Here is a 17,426-nt window from a genome sequence, read left to right as displayed (position 1 = left end):
ATTAATAATAATTAAATCAATTATATAATATTAAATAAAATAAAAAAAATAATATACTTACCAATACTTACGATGTAATGGTATGCGTTGTAATACCATCTGCTATGTAATGCCATGCGTTGTAATAGCATCCGATGTAATGGATCCTGCGTTGTAATAGCTGCGTTGTAACAGCATTACGTTGTAATAGTTGCGTTGTAAGTGATACACACCTCCCTTATGGCATGAGCGGCTTCAGGCTTGGGCTTGGATGATCTGCACACTGATGCGAAATGGTTCATGTGCCCGCATGACCCGCATTTTCTCCCGCGCGCTGGGAAGTCTTGTGCCCTATGCGGCGCGCCCCCACAGTATCCACATTCTTTTCGGCGTTCCGGCGGTCTTCCTTTCCCGGCGGGGCGTTGCTTTGGCCGCACCACATTGACGTGCTCCGCTACATGGACCTGCTCCGTCTTGATCGGTCTGTGGAGCGCTGCTTTCATATGAGAAGCTCTCGCCTGGGATAACTCTTTAGAACGGCCTAGCTTTAAAATGTCCGCTAATGGTTTGCCATCCTCTTGGAGGATGTTCACCCTCAGGTCGGAGGAGTAGCAGCCTTGAATATTCTGGCCGCGAATTTCTTCTTGCTCGTCGCAGAATCCGCACGTGCTCGCTAGCTCTTTCAGACGACCATGGAATGCGTCGAGGGATTCTTCCGCTTTCTGTCGCGCCTGCCTGAAAATGAAACGCTCGTAGTCCTTGCTTTGCATTGGCTCAAAATGGGCATTGAGCGCGTTGAGAAGCGTGACATAGGTGTGAGGGGTGGCTTCCACCAGGGTTTTATAGATCCGATAAATGTCCTTCCCACCAAGATGCAGGAGAAGCGCCCTGTGCCTTTCTCTCACCGTACCTGCCCCCTCAAGGTAAAATTGCAGCCTTTCAACCCAGTCCTTCCATCTCGGGGCCAGGGACGCCGGTGCACCGTCGACGGTGAAGGGTTCTATGGGCGGAATGGTCGCCATGGTGGAGGGTGAGGTGGCCACCTGACGTCGTGGGCACACAGGGGTGATCAAAAGCAGGCTTGGTGTTCCTCACTGTATGAGCTGCCCAATCGTGTCGGCGAGGTGTGCTTTAGTCAGCCGCCGTCAGCAGGGCCTATGTGCTTGGCCTCTTGGGAATGCACCCTCCCCCTCTCTCTGTGCTGATGAGGTTGCAGGGGATGAATAGGTCCACTGTGCGTGGGGTAGCGCCCGTACCTTAATCCAGAGTCTGGGCTCCTCGGGGCCTTTGACTAGGCAAAACTCGCCACTGTGAGTCCGTCTGCCAGGCTTCCCGGCACGCGCCGCCACTCCCACGTTGTGAGAACAGTTGCTCCTCGTGGAGCCGCCTGTGGGGCCCGCCCGGGTCAGGATTGCCGAGAGGTCGGCGGCGGAGCGGGGCAAAGAGTGCTCCGAGGCACTGCATGGGCTCGTCAGGCCCTCGTCGCCATTGTCGCACAAGTTACTACTTGTGTAATGATATATCTGTAAGAGACATTAGTTAGTGATAGATTCCTTACCTTAGAATATCCCCAGGCGTCAGACTGGATCCGGAAACTTTTGCGTAGCAGTACCCTTGCGCGTCAGTAGGCGTCGTCTGCGGCTCTGCGTCCGTCGTCGGCGTCGTGGGCGCCGTGATGACGTCGTCGGAGTACTTAGACGCCGCCTCCGCGTGCTGACGTCAGTTCTTAGCCACAGCTTTTCCGCGCCAGAAGCGCAGAGCCATGACAAAAACCAACACTGGTGCCAAGAAACTAGGGCCCTGAAAGGGGATGACCTTAACCCTAGATATCGGTTCTCCCCGTGGTGGTGGGTCTGCGAACCAATAATCACACCAGAAAGTCCTGGAGGACGGAACGACCAAAGTAGCCGTCCCTCCGGACTTGACTGTCCAGGCAATAGTGTCTTGCAAACGTGTGCAGCGAGGCCCACGTAGCTGCCTGGCAAATGTCCTGCAAGGGCAAGCCCAAGGCAGTCGTAGTGGCCGTGGCTCGAGTGGAATGAGCCCTCAGCCCAACAGGGGGTTCCTACTTAGCCAAGGAGTAACACGCCTGGATGCACAAGATAATCCAGCGGGAGATGGTCTGCTTGTGCACCGCTTTCCCTTTCTTAGCGCCCGCGTACCCAACAAAGAGTTGATCATCCACCCAAACTGTTGTGTGCGGTTCAGATAAAATGAGAGCGCACGTTTTGGGTCCAGACGGTGGAGCCTCTCCTCCTCTCTCGAGGGGTGCGGAGGCGGAAAGAAGGTGGGCAACATGATGGATTGCCCAATGTGGAAGGCCGTGACTACCTTGGGAAGGAAGGAGGGCCTTGTCCGCAATACAACCTTGTCCGGATGGACTGAAAGGAAAGGAGGCTTACAAGACAGAGCCTGGAGCTCACTCACTCTCCTGGCAGAGGTGATGGCTACCAGGAAGGCAGTCTTCAAAGAAAGAAGGCGAAGAGGACAGTTGTGAAGTGGCTCAAAGGGAGCGCACTTAAGAAACGTTAGAACCAGGTTCAAGTCCCACTGAGGCATCACAAAGGGAACAGGAGGATAGGTATGAGTGATGCCCTTCAGGAATCGATTTACGATAGGGGACTTGAACAAAGAAGGTTGGTCAGGCAGCCTCAGAAAGGCTGAAAGAGCTGAAAGATAGCCCTTGACAGTGCCCAGAGCAGAGCCCTGCTGGGCAAGAGAGAGAAGAAAGAGGAGAACCACAGAGAGAGGGGCATTGAGGGGATCCACAGCCTGTGCTGTGAACAAATCTGTTCCACCTGCAGGCGTATACCGACTTTGTGGAGGGACGCCTGGCTGCCAGAATGATGTTGCAAACTTCAGGAGGCAAGTCAAATGGCCTCAACTGTCGGCGCTCAATCTCCAAGCATGGAGGTGGAGACTGGACAGGTTCGGGTGGAGGACCGTCCCCTGCTGCTGCGACAGAAGGTCCTCCTGAAGAGGCAGACGAACCGGGGGATCGACTGACATACTGAGTAGCTCGGTATACCAGTACCTTCGTGCCCAGTCCGGAGCCACAAGGAGGACATGTGCCCGGTCGCACTTGATCTTCTTCAGCACTCTGGGCAGAAGTGGTATAGGCGGAAAGGCGTACAACAGACCGCAGCTCCACTCGCGACGAAAAGCGTCTCCGAGCGAGTGCCGCCTTGGAAATTCCAATGCGCAGAAATGATGACATTGCGCGTTCTCTTCGGTGGCGAATAGATCTAACCAAGGCTCTCCCCATCGCAGAAAGAGGCCTTGCACCACGTCCGAGTTCAGATGCAATTCGTGATCCATTGAGCACTGACGGCTGAGTTCGTCCGCCCTGGCGTTCAGAGAACCTGCCAGGTGTTGAACCACCAGAGTCACGCCCTGATGTTCCAGCCATTTCCAGAGACGCAGAGCCTCCTGGCAAAGGGTCCACGACCCCACTCCGCCCTGTTTGTTGCAGTACCACATGGCGGTGGTGTTTTCCGTGAACACTTGCACTGCACTCCCTCGGACAGACGGGAGGAATGCCTTCAGTGCCAGATGAATCGCCCGCAGCTCCAACAGATTGATATGGAGCCGGGACTCTGCCGGAGACCAGAGTCCTCTAATCTCCGCCTCTCCCAAGTGGCCTCTCCAGCCCTGGAGGGACGCGTCCGTCACAACTACGTGCTCTGGTTGGGGAAGGAAGAGGGATCTGCCGTTGACCCAATCGCGGTCCGTGAGCCACCACTGCAGCTGTCGCGCAGTGCCCTCCGAGATCAGGACATGGTCGGACAGGTTGCCCTGATGCTGGGCCCACTGAAACTTCAGGTCCCACTGCAGAGTCCGCATCCGCCACCGTGCGTGATGCACCAGAAGGATGCAGGAGGCCATCAGCCCCAGAAGCCGCAGCGTCAACCTGACCGAAACTCGGGATAACAGTCCGAAGATCGGAATCAGAGCCTGTATATCCCGAACCCGCTGTTCGGGCGGGTAAACTCGAAACTGCGCCGAGTCGAGAACCGCTCCGATGAAAGGGAGCTTCTGAGAGGGGCACAGGTGTCACTTCGGCACATTGATGGAAAATCCCAGCTGGTGCAGGAGATCCGCCGTAGTCTGGAGGTGGCTGACAATTGTTTGGGGCGAGCCCGCCTTCAACAACCAGTCGTCTAGGTAGGGGAAGACTGACACCCCTAACCTGCGCAGATGAGCTGCGACCACCGCCATCACCTTCGTGAACACCCGTGGGGCACTGGTAAGGCCGAAGGGGAGCACGGTAAACTGAAAATGCTCATGGCCTACCGTGAACCGCAGGTAACGCCGGTGGGCCAGCAGGACGGGGATGTGGAAATACGCGTCCTGCAAGTCCAATGCTACCATCCAGTCTCCTGGGTCTAGGGCAGCCAAGACCTGAGCCAGTGTCAGCATTTTGAACTTCTCCTTCCGGAGGAAGCCGTTGACGTTCCTCAGATCCAAGATAGGGCGTAGGCCCCCTTTGCCCTTCTTGGGTACCAGGAAGTAGTGGGAGTAGCAACCACGTCCTACTTCTGGCCCAGGAACGCGCTCGATGGCCCCCTTGGCCAAGAGGGCCGAAACTTCCTCCTGCAGGAGCCGCAAGTGATCCCCCGAAACGCGGTGGTGTTGCGGTGGCATGGCTTGAGGGGTCATCTCGAAGGGGAGGGAGTAGCCCCTTCGGACGATCTGCAGCACCCACCTGTCCGAAGTGACAGTGCGCCAGTGAGAGTGGTGATGGCGAACCCTGCCTCCCACTGGCGTCACATGGGCCGAAAAGCAGGGACTAGGAGGGTTTAGAGGTGGATGCCGCGGGGGCAGGTGTGGATTGACTCCGCCTGTTTCTCCGACCGCCTCCACGGCGGTTTCCATGGCCGCCGCCGCGCTGGACGACAGTTTGCGGCGAGTGGCTGGCGGCACGTGTGGGGATGCCCCTTCCTTGGCCACGAAAGGAGCGAAAGGCACCCGTTTGCTGGCGCAGGCCCGAGAGGCCCAAGGACTTGGCCGTAGCCCTGGAGTCCTTAAAGCGCTCAAGCGCGTGGTCTGCCTTGTCGCCAAGGAGGCGACGGCCATTGAACGGCATGTCCATAAGAGTGTTTTGGATGTCTGCCGAAAAATTGGCGGATCTCAGCCAGGCGTGGCGTCGTACCGCCACCGTCATAGCCATCGCTCTGCCCAGCGTGTCAGTAGTATCCAGCCCACACCTGATTGAATACTTGGCTGGGTCCCGGCCCTCCACAAGGGCTTGGCCGAGTTTGGCCCGTACCTCCAACAGGCACTCTGGCAGCACTTCCGCCACCGTCCCCCACAGAGAGTGGGTGTAGAGGCCCAAGAGGCATGCAGTGTTGGAAGACCGCAGCCCCAAATTAAGGGACGAGAAGATCTTGCCATAGTTCTCGTACCTATTGGATTCTCTGTCCGGCGGGGCCGTCGGGAATGCGGTCTGGGAATTAGAGGCCTGGATGACCAGACTCTCGGGGGTGGGGTGGGAGGACAGGAAACATGGGTCGCCCGGAGCCGGGCGGTGGTATCTGGCCACGTTCCTATCTACGGGCGAACCCGTAGCGGGCCTGGACCAAGTGCCCAAAAGAACGTCCGTCAAGGCCTCATTAAACGGCAGCAGAGGCTCCATGGAGCATGACTGCGGCTTAAGGACCTCAGTGAGGAGGTTAGTCCTCACGGCCGCGACGGGGAGTCCAAGGCCCAAGGCCTTGGCAGCCCTCGTCAACACCACGCCATATGAGGTCGGTTCGTAGAAGTTAAAATCTCCAAACGGCGTCGGGATCGGCGCCGATAGGCGTCGGAACCGACTTCGGAACCGAATGAAAGGAGGCATCGGGGACGGCGCCGCCCGAGGACGGCGCCGGAGGGGACACCACACGGACCGACGCCGGGGGGGTCGTAAGGTCCACCAGTGACGATCCATCACCCGAGGAAGGTCCAGCGGCGCCCTGCGGCGCCGGGCCCTGCGGCGCAGATGGCGCTGGGGCCGCTGTACCCTGCGGCGCCGGGCCCGAGGGCACCGCCGGTGTCGGGATCGTGGGGCCCTGCGGCGCCGGGCCCGAAAGCGTCGGCGGCGTCGGGGCCGAAGCACCCGACGGCGTCGGGGTCAAAGCCCCCGACCCACTAGGGCCCCCAGACGGGTTTGCTGGGCCCGAAGGCGCCGCGGAACCCGTCGGAGGAGAAAGGGACCTCATGGCCATGAGGAAACGCTCAATCTCCTCCGGCGTCGTGTGCAGCACAGGGACCGGAGGGTATGGGGCCGGATGCGGCGCCCGCGACTCCCGAGGAGCCGCGTGGGCGGATTCACCCGAACCCCCGGCCGCATCGCGCGAGCGTCGGGGGGAAGTCAGAAGAGCGATGATGTCTCTTCGACTTCTTATGCTTCTTACCTGACGACTTGGACCCGGAGGAGTAGTGCCGACTCCCGGAGCTGTGACGGCTCCGTCCCCACGACCTGTCCCTCGACCTCCCGTGGGACCGGGACCAGGACCTCACACGGCGCGGGGCCGACTGCCGGAGTTCGAGTCGCCTGCGGGACCGCTCCCGCCTGGCCTTCCTCGAAAGGGCCCGACAGTCGGGGCAGGCCTCGTCGTCATGGTCGACGCCCAAACACGTCAGGCACAGGCGGTGGGGATCCGTGACCGACATGGTACGGTCGCACTCGTCGCAATGCTTGAATCCGGGCATCCCTACAGGCACCGTCGGAGTCGTACAGACTTCGAAATGGATCAAAAGATCACCAAAACTTAGTCAAAAAGTGACTAGGGAACTGCTCTTTCCAGATCTGCGCTGGCTGGCGCGGAAAAAAGAAGAACTGACGTCAGCACGCGGAGGCGGCGTCTAAGTACTCCGATGACGTCATCACGGCGCCCACGACGCCGAGCCGCAGACGACGCCTACCGACGCGCAAGGGTACTGCTACGCAAAAGTTTCCGGATCCAGTCTGACGCCTGGGGATATTCTAAGGTAAGGAATCTATCACTAACGTGTCTCTTTCAGATGGGCCCTGTTAGGTGTTACGCAGCGCCACTGTCACTGCGCGTGAATAACGGGACCCAGGACACGCTGTGTGGTCTCCGCGTGGTCCGGACTAACTCCGTGACCACGCCTCCTTTATTTATACTTCACGCGGGCGTGACGTATCACGGCCGCGCTAGCGCACGGCTTCGTGCGCAACAACTAGACTGCACGTCTGCAGTCTTTAAACATTACATGGTCCTGCAGCGTGGGTCCTTCCCAATGCATCCGAGCCCAGCCACAGCAGTATGCAGTCATCGTGCTGTGGTCCCATGTGCAGCAGCTCGGCAAATCAGAGGCCCCTCTGACACATCAGAGCCGCTTCCTAGATGAGATGCACTGCAGATACCCCCAAACAACAACAAGCGCAGAGACCCGCAACCTCTGCTTTCACCTTAGTACGGGATGACGTCACGTCGCTTCTGAGCTACTGAGCTTGGTCTCAGTTTGATAGATTTCCAATGTAAACTACGAAGCACGTCATTGTTCTTTATGATCCTGCGCTGCTCTGAATTACAGATCGAGCGATTTAAAAAATCCCTTTCAAGAGGGATAAGGCAATATTTAAATGCAAAACAAAAGAAAGAAAACTGTGAAAAAAATAAATAAACGTTTCTTTTCAACAGACTAAATTATTCGTCATTAATCAACAGAAACCCATTGTAGTATAATGAGAACGATTTCCACTTCAAATATACTTCCTTGCGAGAATTCGTAGTTCTAATTGCCTACCTTCACTGGCAAGCTAACATTTCAATATGGCCACTGTTGTGGAATCCTATTCAGCAAATAACACACCTGATTGGAAAAGAAGTGCGAGCGGACAAAAACTGTTGTTAGGCGCCACTGCTTCCGGACTACACAGAAGTTATGTATAGGTTCAACAGCCAATAAAAAGACGGATAACAACAGTAATTCCACAGTTGAACAAATTGCATGCCCTATAACAAAATACACTGAGTTTCACCCAACATAGAGATTACTTTATGTCTCGCTGAGAAATCGCATGCACGCATGCGCTGCCAAGGCGAGACCTAAAAAGGAGGGACAACGAGGCAGGACTGACCACTAGCAAGCAAATATTTTTAAAGATCAGTCCCATAGACAAATGGAAAGCAAGTTCAAGCAGTGGGCAAAGTTGAACTCCACACACCATCTACACCAGGTCGCTAAGCAACAGCGCAAGCGCTGTCTACACTCGACCTAAAAAGGAAGTTGAGTTTGGGAAGTCAGTAAGTACTCTGAAAAATTAGAGAAAATAAAACAAACACCCTTAGTGGCAGATCAATCGGTGGACACTCATAAATATACCTTTAGTACACCAACTGATACAATATTCATGTCAATTAATTCAACGCTACTGGCAGCAAAAATGCACTAACAAGGCAATCACACAAATTGGAATCAAATTAATTTGATGCAATCATCTGCCAATTCTAAAGCTAACACAGACACAAAAATTAGCAACTTAGAAACTAAATTGAGGATCTTCAATTGTCGGAATGAAATAAAGAACTGTGGATGTTCACCTATCGTAGGCAAACTCTGCACTTTCCCAGAACTACTTTACTTCTTGATGAAAAAAGTAAGCAAATGTTACAAAGCAAGTGACCAGTGACAGCGTACATTTTACAGAGCTAAATAAATCAAGTAACGGGGCTCGTACCAGATGCACCATAGTTCTCAAAGACATTGCTGGATCTGTGGATAGGAAGAATGCTGCCCACAGGCAGTGATCACCCAACGGCAAGGTAAGCAATTATTTGGCTCAGAAACACGCATGCAGGTGCTTGTAGACTGCGAGTTACATAATGTTTCCATGCCACAAGTCACACACTTACCTAACAAATCATTAACATGGAGGTAAAAGAAATGGTTGAAAAAAACACGAAAAACCCATCCAGAATAATATGTTCGCAGAAAATTGGAGTAATTCAGGTCAAACCGCATACCCAAAATACTTTCCAACATTGACTGAGAAGCAGAACACACTGCCACAGTGTGACTAATCAGCAGAGAATATCACTAATAAAGTAAATATGAAGCAAGATAAGTCAACTATCAATACACTACAAGGCAATATAATTCATAGAGGACCTGATTGCAGCCAATTGGCTTTGCCACAGTCCTAAATGACTTACAGTAAATAAACAAGAGCATCCTGCAAGGGCAGGTATTCAACCTGGTCACTCAATACATTTGCCTTTCTCGCCAGATACAAGTGCCTATCAAAGCAACAAATTCATCTCTCACATTAAGTGTAAAAAATAGTCCCCCGTTTTCACAGATTCAACATTGTTCTGGTGGGGACGCTCGCCTAGAGGTACCTACTAGGAATATTGATTACAAAGTACATCAACTAAACTCTGTTTTACCCTGCTACATATATCAAGAGGCAGACGTGATGTATTGAACAGGGCAGATATACTACGCCTATTGCAACATATCACCTCTTTAAGGCACTATCAAACTGAGGATATTAACAAATACAATTTGAAACAACATGCGTCTCTCCAAATATACAATCAATTATTGTAACCTGGTGATCTCCAAGGCAGGTGTCACAAGCCTTTAGGGAAAAATCAGTATTCGCACAGTGGAGCATCGAAATTCCAACTATCAAGCCAGAAAAATATCCCTATATCAAAAACAACAAGAAGTTTCTAGATAGCTTTAAACCAACCACGACAAGCATCCTGAAGGGTGTGAACACTACAATAGAGCAAAATCTGCATGAGAGTCTTCACACCGTCAGTAATTTCAACAGAAAGCAATCAGGCAATTGCATAGAACAAACTCAACTGTCGCCAAGCAAAGACGTAGATTGGGGCTGGATTGCCTCCACACCATCTTCAAGGGCTGTTGAGTATTGCTAACAAAGTCCACAAGAACGCAGGGACATGGTGGAAGCGTGTCCTCACAGTATTCCAAGCATGGAATGTGGCGGGTCTAAAGCATAGTCTTCGTCAACTGGAATCTCTCGAATTTATAAAACGTGGTGACTTAGTTTGGCGGCAAGAAACGTGCAGTAACATCACTCCTGATAGCAGGGTTCCATGAAATATATCATCCAGCCTTCAAGACCAAGTGCTTTGGGCGGCCATCGGGAGGTCTCTCAATTTATGTTGCAGCAAGCTCACGGAATGAAAAGAAAAGAAAAAGAGGGTGGTATACTTACCATTATCCCATCTTCTTTCGAGGGGCACCATCGGGAAGCCGGTCCTGTGAAGGAGAACCCGAAGAGCTGAAAAGGAAAGACAAGAGAAGTAAGATTATTTAACCTGCCATCATCTAGACGTGTAAAGAAGGAATAATAAAAGCAATAGTGAAAAGAAACTAATGAGTTCAGATTCTTTACCCAACTAGTCTAAAGCCACTTTTTCTAGCTGTCATAATTTATGTGTGTGATGTTGGAAGCTGCACTGAATCAATTCTACCCAAACCTCGATAGGACTGACAAAACAGCAAGAGTAGAAGGTTTCTGTCAGGCACTCAATTACCTCATTTGTAGATTTACAATACATGAGATCATACAAACAGGTGACTTTAATAGTACTAACTTGGGTAATCAATTAAGTGGCACACAGCTAACTTCTGCAGACTACTTTGCAAGTAAAATGAACGATTGTTTACACACACTTACAACCTCACTTCACTGCAATCTTTTCAGATGCTAAAAGGGCTTTCTTATAAACCCCACACACATTTGAGGGAATTTTTTCTTTGGACTGCACCTTTGTGAGTAACCTCTTACTTCAGTCATATAAGGTCTTCGCTGCATTAGAGTGCCTTGAAAGTGATAATTTTCCATCAAAACCCAATTTCAACTTGAGCATCTTACCAACTAACATAAAAAGTCACAGGGTACCTCGTTGGGGGGAGAAAATAATGCATTAACACGGAGGCTATTCGACACGGTTCAAACAGGTGGTATTTTTTTTGTTGCAAAAAATATGCTTTGAGTGAGTTTCCTGTGTGGCCACAGCTTAAACCGAAATCAAATAATAGACTCATTATATCATAGCTTAAGAGGGAAAGGTACCTGTAAATTAGCAATAACAAAGATGCTAGGATTACGATCTGGTGGTTATCTCACGCACAACTGGTGGATTTATGGCAACTTAAGGTGAAGACTATGCAATCTGATCTTACCTCACGCTCTAAAGGTGGTTTAATGGAAGCTAAGGATGAGGATACAGCAGGACCTACTACAGTTACAAGGGGAGACAGCACAAGAGAAACCTGCAGCGGTGCGTGGTCAGAAAGGACGCACAGACAGAACAAGCTTTGAAACTGAGAAACTCAACAAAAAAAAAAGGAAACTGGAGCAGCAAGCCTTGCAGTCCCACCAATGTCCATCACACTGGACTGCCCCAGCCCAGGCGTACTACATTCCACTACTTCAAGTTTAATAGATCTTATGATTACAACTATCATGTGTTACTTCAAGCTCAAGATTAATGCTAATGGCTCCACAATCTGCTCTATGGGAGTTCAGGTTTTTTTTCCGTCTACTATGTCATTTTCATGGACTTTGGAAATTTCATTTGACAGTGTCTCTGTGTCAAAGTTGGATCTGATTGATGGAGCAAGGATTCGCATTTAACGTGACTTGCTTGGATTCAGCCCTCTCGTTATAACCTTAATGTATTAATCAACATGTTTGTTCTATTAATTTCGCATTTTACATAAACACGGGGTATCCAGATGAAGCTTGCATATGTGTTTTACTAACGATAACTTGCTTGCATCAAAATGGCTGCTGCTACGCGGGATTTTCTATTGCGCATGCGTCTGTCATAATCACGTGACATGACGTATCTTTTACTCGGGGGGAATTTCTCGCTTCTGCGCACTAGAATTAAAATCGCTTCTTTGTGTAACCGCATGCATGAAGCTTGCATTGCTGCTTTTGCTAAGCTGTTCATACTTCTTAAACATAACGCAATAGTTAAAAATAAAGTAATGGGAATAGAGTAGAAATAAGTGATATAGAGTACAATCATTTATTATGTGTTCTAAAATTGTTTCTTTTCCACTTTCATGTATTGTAATCTTTGGGCCTAGGATGATATGTGACTCCATATTGGAAGACTGTACTGCGCAAGTGCTGAAATCCACCGAGTCTACAAACTATGGCATTGAACCTCTGTCAACATCAGAATGAACTGCGAAAATCGTGGGAAGCTGACCCTTTACCTCTGTCAGAGGAAGCTCTAATGTACAAAAGTTATTACAATGTATTTACCATTAGAACATTCATTGTCGGGTGGAATAAAGATGTCATGTGAAAAATAAAATGATGGGCGGGAACATTAATTTAAATATGATTTGCAGAAAGTTTCTTTTGCTATGGTGTGATGACCTCTCCTCCTCTTTTGTCCAATCAAAATTGGGGATTCTTACACTTGCAAAATTGGGGGGGTGGTACACTGACCTGGAAAATGGTATAACTAGGGTAGGTTTAGTTAGTTAATGTGTCCGACTTGTCCGAATAGCTGACCTGTCACTGACCCAACGCACTCAATAGGTGATCGAGAGCAGAGGAGCTGCAAAGCACTCTGTCAGGAGATTCGCAGACCCAATCGGGGTCCGGGAGGCTGAGGTGCTGGCGAAGCACTTTGTCGGTGACTTCGATAACCCAATCGAGGTTCTAGCTGTTATCTGCAGAGAGGGAGTAGCGCAGGCGTTGCAACTGAACTGCGGGTGCCGGTCTTAACCTTTGGTGGTCCTGTCCTGATCCAAATCTGGTTTTCCCTGTCCTGATTCTGATCTGCACCTGCTGGCCTACTGGCAACTGCAACTTGTGGGGTTTTCTGTCCTTCAACTGACCCATGGCCAGGGTTGGTCTTCACACCATTCTAGGTAAATATAAATCTGTGTGGATTTGTTATCGTATATTTTGTTCCTTCTCTTTACCCTCCCTATATGTGAAAGTTTAGATTATATATATATATATATATATATATATATATATATATATATATATATATATATATATATATATATATATATACATACATACATACATGTTCCCTTTTCTTACCCGCCCTATGGTTAAAATCTTTAGAAAAATTCTTGAATAGCATGTTCCCTATCTTACCCTCCATTTGAATAAATGCTCGAATCGTTTTCTTAATTAACGTGTTCCCTTTCTTACCTTCCCTTTGAAAATTGCGAAATTGTTTTGATTACTTAGCATATTCCTTTTTCTTACCCTCCCAAAGTATAAATGCTCAAATCACTTGATTATATAGCATGTTCCCTTTCTTACCTTCCCTTATTGCTAAATGATCGAAATCAGTTTAATACATCTTTTGCATAGTTACATTCTGGTTCTGATTTTCAATATTGAGAGTCTTGTGGTGTTTAATCTTTGGATCATGACCATTTAAGAAATTTAGATAAAGAGTTTAAAACTTCCTGAGTCTGTGGGTATTATATGAGTTCAAATGTTATTTTCCTATTATGCTAACACCCTGATCCAAATAGGTTTACAGGTACCAGTGACAAGGTTTGGTAAGTCAATGGTATAGAACTCAGTAAATAAAATAGACTGATAGTAGAGCGAAGGTTACCTGGTTAAGTTATCAAGTAATTGATTTATGGGCCCAGGTGAGTATGATAAAATTATAGTCAGGTGACCTGCGCGCTCTATCAGTATATTCTTTTGGTAGCAGTAGTATGGTTAGGGTTTAGTTAAGATAGGTAGTTAGTTAGTTAAGTACTGAATATTGATCGATCAAAATCTGATTTTACATTGATTATAATGATGCTGTATTGAATTTATGTATTAACCAAAATTTTTCGTACCTGATATATGTTTTGTCTGGAATCCCCCGGGGCAGAATAGCTGTTGGTAAATGGAAGCCACACTGCAGTGAGGTCACTTATCCAGAGGAAATTAGTGCATGGTTAGGTAGAACCGGAAGCACTATTTAGGGTTTGTCTGTATGAGTGTGTGAATAAATGATAGCAAAGAGTTCGCTAGCAATCCTTTTTGTGTGATATCACCTAAAATGGGTCACACAGAAGGAGTAGCAGGTTCGTCTGAGCTTGATTGAGAGCAAAGGGGTTCGCTGGTGAAACTTTGGCCTTAGTATATCCCGGAGTGGATAAGTCTGAAGGAGTAGCAGGTTCTCTAATGCTTGCATTAAGGGTAGATGGAAGGGATCTACTCACAGTAAGCGGCAGGGATTTACTCGTAGTGAGTGAAATGTAACTTTCCTTTGAATTAGTCACTCAGGTACAGTGGCAAATGTTTTTACTTTGTTAAATAATAAAATCTGCACTTTAAAGAGATAAGAAAAAGGTTTTTGTATTACCCTGCAAAGTAGGGAGTCAGTTGCGGTGCTGGGCTGACGTCACTCAGAGCCGCGATGGTATTGGATAAGACAGCGGGCGTGTAGCTGAGGTAGTCATTGTAAAGGAGTGGTGAGCCCAGGAGCGTGGGAACTCGTCTCTCGAGAAAAGACGCGCAATCATTGTCTATTGTTATTTGAAACTACATTGTTGATTGGCTAAAGAAAAAAGATAAGAAACGCACTGGTATTGGAAGCACTTTAGGTAAACAACCAAGTATAATTGAAAATTTTGAAATCCGGTTAAAAATATATGTGGCATATAGGTCCACGTGATGGAAACAGACCTGATAGGAAATACTTAGGTTTTGCTAAAGAACAGGTGATAAGAGGCAGATCTTATATCATGTACGGAGGTGAAAGAAAAATATCATTCGTAAAAATAATTAAGAATTTCTTAAAAAAAGATAAATCGATTAAAACTAGAGAAGGAATTATTATTCCACCACCGAATACGCCCGCATCATACATGATGTTTGATAGGGGCTACCACACTTGTGTATGGTTTGAAAATTGGGTGGAATACACTAAAGATGACGGAGTTTTGGAATTTCCCCAATGCGGTACTTTTAATGGCAGAGTTCTGTTTAACTTAAGGACACGTATGAATGTCTTAAATTCCAGACTTAGATTAACGCAGTATGAGGCATTAGAAGAATGGGAGATTGAGGCTTTCAAGCGAGACAGACCCAGAAGTGACAAAGGGTTGAGTAAATTCTACCCTAAGTTTCCACGAGAAACTAGAGACAAACAAATGAAACAATGGTGACAGAACATGATAGTGGAAGGACTATATCCTGTATTAACTTTAGAAGAACCTACTGGAAGTAAAAGGACTGAGAAAACAAAACATTTAATGACTAGTGGTGAATCAGATGATGATTATTTGGAGGATGTATTAATGAAAAATCCACCACCTTATAATGAGGAACCAAGCACAGTAAATCTAAATGCTCCATTTCTGAAGCCACCTTTGATTCCACGAGTGGTACATGAGACTAATATAGAAAAGGTATTACAGGATAGAGAAACAGAAGCATTAAATAAACAGAAAAGTGAATTAATTCAGAAGATTTCCCAATTAAATACAAGTCCCGAAGCCCTGACAATACCGGTAACTATTGGCCCAGTTGTTCCATTATACAGAGACAAACAAGCTAGTCCTAAAACTCCTGTTTTTACTACATCAGTAGTGTAGCCAAGAAAAGAACCTTTGATAATAGACGATCAGGCAAGTGAATGTGAATCAGTAATTTCCTTAATGGATTTACCAATAAGAGAACCAGAAAGTAGTTCGATTAGGAAAACCACTCCTGTAAATTTGAGAGAAGTAAAAATGGAGACATCCTCAGGTATGAGAAGAGCCACAGTAGTAACCCCCGAAGAAATAGAGAGATGGACACGAGAAATAGAGAAACCAAAAGCACAGCCAAAGCCATTGGATATATATAAATTAAGAGTTGAATTGGAGGAAATGATGGCTGGAAATGTGGGATTGGACAGATTAAATACATTTAGTGAAGATGAATTGTTATTTCTATGTAAAAGTATTACTAGAAATACAAAGGTGTTTCATGAAAAAGTTAATGGACACAGCAGCTAGTATGGGAATTGACATTGGCAAATCTAAAATATTACAGAAACCATATCGAGTTGAATTTTCTGACAAAGATCTAGAAAACATGAATGTGTCAGGGAAAAAGGTACAAATCAAAGAGCTGATGATTTTATTGCAAAAATGGGGTGAATTAGAAAAATGGAAAACTAGATGGGCAAAGAAAAAAGAAGAGGTTCGATCTAAACAAATTGCTTCTGAATATATATTGAAAGAAACAGAAAAGGTGGAAAAATGATGTCCTATGAGAGAGGTACCAGGTGGAGGTTATGTGCATGTCCCATGGTCCCGACAGGATATTTTATCCTTTACAAATGATTTCCCAAAACTTTGTGAGAAACCTGTAGAATGGTACAGACAAGTCGAGACATTTGTGAAAGTTTCAAAATGTCTTTTAAAAGATTTAGATGGACTATTTGACATTGTGGTTCCTGTAGATTTATGGACAGAATGTAAAATTGCTGTTGATTGGCCTAGCGACGAGTACCCAAGAGACCCAAAGACAGGGGCCCCGTCCGAAGAAGTTATGAAGAAGTACAACCAGGTAATACTCTACCTCAATGGGAAGGTGCCCGCAAAGGAGACAGATTGGACGAGAATAGATAGAACCACTCAGAATAAAGACGAATCTGTGCATGCATATTATGAAAGCTTATTACAAGTATTCAAACAGTATAGTGGTCTGGACAACATTGATATGAAGGATATGACGCATTTCATTTATCGATTTGTATCAGGATTAAGGCCAGAAATTTCACAATGGATCATAAAATTTGTTGGAAGGCTAAACCAATTAATGCAATCCTTAAATATGCTAAATATTGTGAAGATGAGCTGGATAATAAACGAAAAGAGTTTAAAGAAAAAGTAATGTGGGCCCAAGTAAAATTAGCAGAGCAACAAGAGCTTCGAGTAAACACATTAAATAATAACCAGAATCAGGGTGATGGTAATGGAGGAAAGCTGAGGGGAAAGTTCAATGGAGAGGAGGCAAAGAAGAAGTTCCCTTGTCATGGGTGTGGCAAGTTGGGGCACTGGAGGAACGAGTGTAAGGCTGTGCAAAATGGTAATGTGCAAAATAATGATTTGAATCCACAGACGCAGAATTAGGTGCCATGGAAGCCACAGCAGCAGGTAATGCAAAACCAGTTACCCCTTGCACCCATGCCAAATTACAGGATCAAAGCACAACAGAGTGTAGATACCACTAATTGGTAGGGAAGTGAAAAGAGAGATACAGCAACCTCACAATTTCTTTTGAGTGATACATTTTTCTGTGAAGACACCTACTGACGGTGCCTGAGAGGGGAGGATGAGGAGTGTATACTTGGGGCCTCCTAGCCGGTAGATCAGTCTGGTCCATACATTGAAGGAAAGGTTGAGGGAAATTATGTCACGTTTCTATTGGATACTGGTGCTACCCTTTCTACTGTGAGAACAGCAGACGT

Source organism: Lissotriton vulgaris, chromosome 4_1, assembly GCF_964263255.1.
Source record: "Lissotriton vulgaris chromosome 4_1, aLisVul1.2, whole genome shotgun sequence".
NCBI lineage: Eukaryota > Metazoa > Chordata > Amphibia > Caudata > Salamandridae > Lissotriton > Lissotriton vulgaris.
Note: the sequence above shows the minus strand (reverse complement) of the source record.